This window comes from Lolium rigidum, chromosome 1, assembly GCF_022539505.1.
Source record: "Lolium rigidum isolate FL_2022 chromosome 1, APGP_CSIRO_Lrig_0.1, whole genome shotgun sequence".
Taxonomy (NCBI): Eukaryota; Viridiplantae; Streptophyta; class Magnoliopsida; order Poales; family Poaceae; genus Lolium; species Lolium rigidum.
This window is the reverse complement of record NC_061508.1, coordinates 53483598-53492514: the sequence shown is the minus strand read 5'-3', so window position 1 is coordinate 53492514 and position 8917 is coordinate 53483598.

The window sequence follows — 8917 nt, the reverse complement described above, 5'->3', positions numbered from 1 at the left end:
TCACCACACTGCGGCACTCTTTGAGGCATCTATAGCAAAGGAAAATAGCATGGTCCCCGTTGATTTTGCATCATAGTACTCGTAATTTCAGAGGCTTTCTCATGATCCTTGCTATCTACATCACTCTTTGAGGCATCTATAGCAAAGTAAAAGAGCAAGGTCCCCATTGATTTTGCATCATAGCGCTCGTAGTTTCAGAGGCTTTTTTAGAGTGCAATCTCTGGCGTATTTTCCATCGCACCGACGTTCGTTGAAATATACGAACAAGGTTCCCGAGGATGTAGTTCGGGTGTCCCGAATTACTGCAATTCTTCAAAACTTGAGTCTTCATATCTTCTTGGGTTCCAGCGAACCGGCGCTCCCGATGGGAGTAATAGTCTTCAAATCTTCTTGAATTCCAACGAACCAGTGCTCCCGATGGGAGTAACCGCAATAGCTCGAAGATATTCCAAGAGCCCCCTAGTAATTCCAGCGGTCCCGATGGGATCGCATCGGGTCGATATTAAATAAGATGATATCCATTGAATATTCCAGATGATGAATCCACCAACCCGAGAGTGCATCGGGAGAAGATATATCCAGAGCCGAAGAAGATAAGTCCATCGAGTAGTCATAGATGATGAAGAAAATAAATCCACCGAGTAATCAAAAGTACTGGAGGTAGTTATGTAATGGCGCTTCCCTAATCATCGGGTGTGGAGAAAGAGGAACACTTAGTTCTGCAGGCGCAGTCGAAATAGTTGCACGGCCAAAGATAGTCCGTGCGGCGGGCGCAGCCGAAATAATTGCGCCATCCAAGATAATTCATGCCGGTGGGCGCAGCCGAGATAATTGCGCCATCCAAGATAATTCATGCCGGCGGGCGCAGCCGAAATAATCCCGCCATCCAAGACAATTCATGCCGGCGGGCGCAGCCGAAGTAATCCCGCCATCCAAGATAGTCCATGCGGGCGCCAGGCAAACGTAGTCGATGACGGGGACGCGGTGGACATAGCCGATCCGCTGCGGGTGAGCATCCGAATATATCGGGTCCGTAATGTCGGGTTAGCGGCAGGCGAGCCCCCGAGTAAGAAGAGTGCGCGATGGCGGGCGCGGTCAGCCGAGCAGGGCAGTCGACGGGCGAGCTCCCGAATATATCAAGTCCATGATGCAACGAGCGAGCCCCGAGCGTGGCGACTATGCGCGGTGAAGCAGTCGAAGCTTGTTCCGATCTGATTATTTTTTATCGGATGGTCGTCGTTGACGAATTTGGTTGGCTTGATCCATGTAGAATAGTAGCGGTCAATGAGGTAGACGTAGTTGATGAAGAAGTCGTTATGGCAGATTCTCGAGTACGTCGTTGGCGAGCTCCCGAACCGCAGCGTGTCGAGATGTTTCCCATTATAGCCGCGGTTGACGTCGGGTGACGGCTTAGTTCAACGATTCATGAAATCTGATAATCGCCAGACGGCGTGCGTGGAACCACCAACTTGGAATCCTTAGGCGCGCTTACGATATCCTTCGTCATACTTGGAATCCTTAGGCGCGTGGAACATGTGACTGATTTTATTAATGGGATTCATGATGGGCGCTCATTAATTTGGTCTTTACTGGGGCTGCTGTAGCCGATTCCAGTTTCCGTATTTTTCCCTCTTTCTTCTACTCGTGAGATTACAAACTCATTAGCTTTGATTGATTCATTCTGCCTTGTCAAATCGTTGGGTCCTTTGAAAGTTGAAACAGCACTTGGCTAGCTAGTTTGCTTCATGTTGCCGACCGTCGAACAAAGTAGTTGATGATGAACTCCCCGGTCTTCTACTCGGATGCGATCTTGACGCAACTGATAAAGAACTTGATGATGATGTAGATGGATCCCGCCCAGATAACAAAATCCAGTCGTCGCGTTTCCCACAGACGGCGCCAATTGACGAGGCGGTTCCTCGGCAATGCCCACCATGAGGGGCTTGGGTTTTAGAGAAAGGCGACGACGGAGGTTCCGGGAGCGAGGCGGTACACGACGTACCCAGGTTCACGTCCCCGTGGTGGAGGATCGCTACGTCCTGCTAGCAATCCACTATATGAATATATGTATACAGGGGGCCGCCATAGGCGGAGTTGTTGGATCTAGTCTAGTTCTAATCCGCGGGTTGCGGTTTCTAGGCGTGTCGCCTCTATGATTATGTTTCTGATTATGTGTCCTCAGGGGTGCCCCTGCCTGGCTTTATATATCATCCAAGCTAGGGTTTACAAGAGTCCTAGTAGGATTCGTATTGGAGTCTCCTTTCCTTGTAGCCCAAGTTGAGGCGTGCGCAGGTCCAGCTCGTTGAGTCCTTGTGCTGGTCCAGCTTCATAGTTTGCACCGGGTATGACAATGTCGAGTACCGGAAGGGTTATGCCCATGTCATATGTCACCACAGCAAATTGTCAATGAATCTCGTCAGAAAGTTGAAGTACACTTGGAGGATGCTCCTTTAGATGGGCGAGAGAATTGTAATGTCGTGAGTGATATAACGAAACGTGAGAGAGTGAATTCCTTAGTCTCATTAGCCACCAAAGAAGACATGAGAGAATTTAGTGAGGATCCTACAGCCATGCCTCTTGTGCTCTTGTACAGGGGTACGGTTTTGGTTTCTAACGACATGACCCCTCTTCCTCTTGGTGTTTCTAATGTTTTACAGGAATTCGGCGACATGTTTCCGGAGGAGGTACCCGCAGGACTACCACCATTGCGAGGTATTGAGCATCAAATTGACTTGATCCCCGGAGCTTCGCTGCCCAATAGGGCACCATATAGAACGAACCCCGAAGAAACGAAGGAGATACAGAAGCAAGTACAAGCGCTACTCGACAAAGGTTATATCCGCATAAGCCTTAGTCCTTCTATTCCTGTTATTCTAGTTCCTAAGAAAAATGGTACATGGCGTATGTGCGTAGATTGTAGAGCGATAAACAACATTACTATTTCATATCGTCATCCTATTCCCCGTTTAGAGGATATGCTAGATGAATTGACTGGTGCTGTTGTTTTCTCTAAAATTGATTTGCGTAGTGGTTATCATCAAATTAGGATAAAAGAAGGGGATGAATGGAAAATAGCCTTAAAAACAAAATTTGGTTTATATGAGTGGTTAGTAATGCCTTTTGGGTTAACTAATGCACCTAGCACTTTCATGAGACTGATGAACCATGTTTTGCATACTTTTATTGGCAAGTTTGTGGTTGTGTACTTTGATGACATATTGATCTACAGCCGCAATGAATCTGATCGTACTATACATATTCGACATGTTTTGCAAGTGTTGCGTGATAATAAACTCTATGGTAAACTTGAGAAGTGCACATTTTGCAAAGATAAGGTCATATTTCTGGGTTATGTTGTCTCTAAGCATGGAGTAGAAGTAGATGTGTCTAAAATTGAAGCTATTCAAAATTGGCCTACTCCCATGAATGTGAGTCAAGTAAGAAGTTTTCATGGTTTAGTTGGGTTTTATAGAAGAATTGTGCCCAACTTTAGTACTATTGCTGCACCTTTGAATGATTTGACTAAAAAGGGTGTTATTTTTTAGTGGGGCGCAACCCAAGATCATGCTTTTGATGAACTTAAGAGATTGTTAACTTCTGCACCGTTGCTTGCACTTCCTGATTTCAATAAGCAATTTGAGATTGAATGTGATGCTAGTGGTATTGGAATTGGTGGTGTGTTGATGCAAGAGGGTCGCCCAATTGCATATTTTTACGAGAAACTTTCACGGTGCTAAGTTGAACTATCCTATATATGATAAAGAATTGTATGCTTTAATTAGAGTTCTTGAGGTTTGGCAACATTACTTATGGCCAAAAGATTTTATCATACATTCTGATCATGAAGCTTTAAAATATCTGAAAGCCCAATCTACTTTGCATAAGCGTCTTGCTAAGTGGGTTGAGTTCATTGAGTCTTTTCCATACATTATTAAGCATAAGAAGGTAAAAGATAATATTGTTGCTGATGCTTTATCTAGGAAGAATATGCTATTAACTCAACTTGATGTTAAAATTCCTGGATTAGAAGTACTATGTGATTTGTATGCTACTGATCATGATTTTGCTGAACCATATCTCTTGTGTGCTATTGGTAAAGCATGGGAAAAATATCACATACATGATGGGTTCTTGTTTCGAGCTAACAAACTATGTGTTCCAGAATCGTCTGTGCGTTTGCTCTTATTGCAGGAATCACATGCTGGAGGTTTGATGGGTCACTTTGGCCGTGAGAAGACGCTACTCATGCTCGCTGATCACTTTTATTGGCCAAAGATGAGGCGGTATGTGGACAGGTATGTGAAGAGGTGCATTACTTGCAACAAGTCCAAGTCCAACATAAAGCCTCACGGTTTGTATAGTCCTTTACCGGCACCTACTACACCATGGGAGGATATAAGTATGGATTTTGTGTTGGGTTTGCCGCGTACTAAGAGAGGCCATGATTCTATATTTGTGGTAGTGGACAGATTTTCTAAGATGTCACACTTTATTGCCTGCCACAAGAGCGACGATGCGTCGCATATTGCTAACCTGTTTTTCAGGGAGATTGTACAACTACATGGAGTCCTGAAGACTATTGTTTCTGATCGTGATGTGAAGTTCATGAGATACTTTTGGAAGACACTTTCGGGAAAGCTGGGGACAAAGCTACTTTTCAGTACTACTTGTCATCCCCAAACTGATGGTCAGACTGAGGTGGTGAATCGAACCTTGTCACAACTGTTGAGATCCATGATCAAGAAGAACCTAAAGGAGTGGGAAGAATGTTTGCTGCATGTGGAGTTTGCTTACAACAGGGCGGTACATTATACCACAGAGCTGTGTCCTCTTGAGGTGGTGTATGGTTTCAAACCCATTACTCCACTTGACTTGTTGCCTTTTCCCATACATGAGAGAGTTAATATGGAGGCATCCAAGAGGGCAGATTTTGTACGGAAGATACATGTGAAGACGTACTAAAGAGTTGATAGAAAAGAAAGGCAAGAGCAATGCTGCAAGGATGAACAAGAAGCGCAAGGAGATGTTGTTCAAGCCTAGTGATATGGTCTGGGTACATTTTTGCAAGGATAGGTTCCCTAAGCGGCGGAAGTCCAAGTTGCTTCCTCGTGGTGCTGGTCCTTACAAAAAGTGCTTGCCAAGATCAACGATAATGCATACTCGATACATCTTCCACTTGATGAGTTTGGTGTCAGTAATTCTTTCAATATTGTTGATTTGACATTATATGACGGGCAGCCCCAGGTGACCTCTCTTCCGACTACTTAAAGGTTTCGACCTAAAAACGCACTGGGGGTTAGACGAAATTGCCAGAAGACATCCAGAACATCGCCGCCATCGCGAAACTCCATCTCGGGACCAGAAACTCCGTTCTGGCACTCCGCCGGGACGGGGAATTGGAGGAGATCATCGCCATCACCACCACCGACGCCTCTCCATCGACCAGCCATGTTTCCCCCATCCATGTGTGAGTAATTCCCCGCTGTAGGCTGAAGGGGATGGTAGGGATTGGATGAGATTGGTCATGTAATAGCATAAGATTGTTAGGGCATAGTGCCTAGTGTCCGTAATTGGTACTTCTATGATATTGTTGCAACTTGTTATGCTTAATGCTTGTCACTAGGGACCGAGTGCCATGATCTCAGATCTGAACATGTTAAATTCATGATGATATTCATTGCTTTATGATCTTACCTGCAAGTTGTATACACATATTGTTGTCCGAAACCCGAGGCCCCAAAGTGACAGAAATTGGGACAACCGAAGGGGAAGGCGGTGATATGAGGATCACATGTGTTCACGGAGTGTTAATGCTTTGCTCCGGTGCTCTATTAAAAGGAGTACCTTAATTTCCGAGTAGATTCCCTAGAGGCCCTAGCTGCCACCGGCTGGTAGGACAAAAGATGTTGTGCAAGTTTCTCATTGCGAGCACGTACGACTAAATATGGAACACATGCCTATTGATTGATTAGTACTTGGATACCGTTTTATTATTATCTGCAAATGCCCTACCTTGATTGTTACATGAGTTTCTCTCATCCATGCAACGCCCGTTCATCCATCCCTGTGCCTACAGTATTTTAATCCTGATGTTTACTATAATCACTACTGCTGTCTTTGTTACACTGCTGTTGATATTTCACTACTGCTACTACTATAAAACAGTTACTACTGATAAACTCTTGCGAGCAAGTCTGTTTCCAGGTGCAGCTGAATTGACAACTCCGTGATACGTCTCCGACGTATCGATAATTTCTTATGTTCCATGCCACATTATTGATGATATCTACATGTTTTATGCATACTTTATGTCATATTTATGCATTTTCCGGCACTAACCTATTAACGAGATGCCGAAGAGCCAGTTGTTGTTTTCTGCTGTTTTTGGTTTCAGAAATCGTAGTAAGGAAATATTCTCGGAATTGGACGAAATCAACGCCCAGGGGCCTATTTTTGCACGAAGCTTCCAGAAGACCGGAGGACTTACAAAGTGGGGCCACGAGGTGGCGACACAACAGGGCGGCACGGCCTGGGCCTTGGCCGCGCGGCCCTGGTGTGTGGGCCCCTCGTGACGCCCCTTTACCTGCCCTTCCGCCTACATATAGTCTTTGTCGCGAAACCCCCAGTACCGAGAGCCACAATACGGAAAACCTTCCAGAGACGCCGCCGCCGCCAATCCCATCTTGGGGGATTCAGGAGATCGCCTCCGGCACCCTGCCGGAGAGGGGAATCATCTCCCGGAGGACTCTTCACCGCCATGGTCGCCTCCGGAGTGATGAGTGAGTAGTTCACCCCTGGACTATGGGTCCATAGCAGTAGCTAGATGGTCGTCTTCTCCTTATGTGCTTCATTGTCGGATCTTGTGAGCTGCCTAACATGATCAAGATCATCTATCCGTAATGCTATATGTTGTGTTTGTTGGGATCCGATGGATAGAGAATACTATGTTATGTTGATTATCAATCTATTACCTATGTGTTGTTTATGATCTTGCATGCTCTCCGTTATTAGTAGAGGCTCCGGCCAAGTTTTTACTCTTAACTCCAAGAGGGGGTATTTATGCTCGATAGTGGGTTCATGCCTCCATTAAATGCTGGGACGAAGTGACGGAAAGTTCTAAGGTTGTGGATGTGCTTGTTGCCACTAGGGATAAAACATTGATGCTATGTCCGAGGATGTAGTTATTGATTACATTACGCACCATACTTAATGCAATTGTCCGTTGTTTGCAACTTAATACTCGGAAGGGGTTCGGATGATATCCTGAAGGTGGACTTTTTAGGCATAGATGCATGCTGGATAGCGGTCTATGTACTTTTTCGTAATGCCCAATTAAATCTCACAATACTCATCATATCATGTATGTGCATGGTCATGCCCTCTCTATTTGTCAATTGCCCAACTGTAATTTGTTCACCCAACATGCTATTTATCTTATGGGAGAGACACCTCTAGTGAACTGTGGACCCCGGTCCATTCTTTTACATCGAATACAATCTACCGCAATACTTGTTCTACCGTTTTCTCGCAAACAATCATCATCCACACTATACATCTATTCCTTTGTTACAGCAAGCCGGTGAGATTGACAACCTCACTCGTTTCGTTGGGGCAAAGTACTTTGGTTGTGTTGTGCAGGTTCCACGTTGGCGCCGGAATCCCCGGTGTTGCGCCGCACTACACTCCTCCGCCATCAACCTTCAACGTGCTTCTTGGCTCCTCCTGGTTCGATAAACCTTGGTTTCTTTCTGAGGGAAAACTTGCTAATGTACGCATCACACCTTCCTCTTGGGGTTCCCAACGGACGTGTCGACTGCATGCATCAAGCTCTTTTTCTGGCGCCGTTGCCGGGGAACTGAAGAAAAGTTACACCACGAAGATTTCTAACTCCCATGTCAACTACACGCCAGCATCTTTTTCTGGCGCCGTTGCCGGGGAGATCAAGACACGCTGCAAGGGGAGTCTCCACAATCCAATCCCTTTACTTTGTTTTTGTCTTGCTTTATTTCATTTACTACTTTGTTTGCTGCACTTATATCAAAACACAAAAAAGTTAGTTGCTAGTTTTACTTTATTTACTGTCTTGTTCTCCATATTAAAAACACAAAAAATTTAGTTACTTGCATTTAGTTTATTTAGTTTGCTTTATTTACTACTGCTAAAATGGGTACTGTTGAGAATACTAAGTTGTGTGACTTCACAACCACAAATAATAATGATTTCTTATGCACACCTATTGCTCCACCTCGCTACTACAGCAGAATTCTTTGAAATTAAACCTCGCTTTATCGAATCTTGTTATGCGAGAGCATATTTCCGGTGTTAGTTCCGATGATGCTCGCTGCCCATCTCAATAATTTTGTTGAATTGTGTGAAATGCAAAAGTATAAAGATGTAGATGGTGACATTATAAAATTAAAATTGTTTCCTTTCTCATTAAGAGGAAGAGCTAAAGATTGGTTGCTATCTCTGCCTAAGAATAGTATTGATTCATGGACTAAATGTAAGGATGCTTTTATTGGTAGATATTATCCCCCTGCTAAAATTATATCTTTGAGGAGTCGCACAATGAATTTTAAACAATTGGATAATGAGCATGTTGCACAAGCTTGGGAAAGAATGAAATCTTTGGTTAAAAATTGCCCAACCCATGGACTGACTACTTGGATGATCATCCAAACCTTTTATGCAGGATCTGAACTTTTCTTCGCGGAACCTATTGGATTCAGCTGCTGGAGGTACCTTTATGTCCATCACTCTTGGTGAAGCAACAAAGCTTCTTGATAATATGATGGTTAATTACTCCGAATGGCACACGGAAAGAGCTCCACAAGGTAAGAAGGTAAATTCCGTCGAAGAAACCTCTTCCTTGAGTGATAAGATTGATGCTATTATGTCTATGCTTGTGAATGATAGG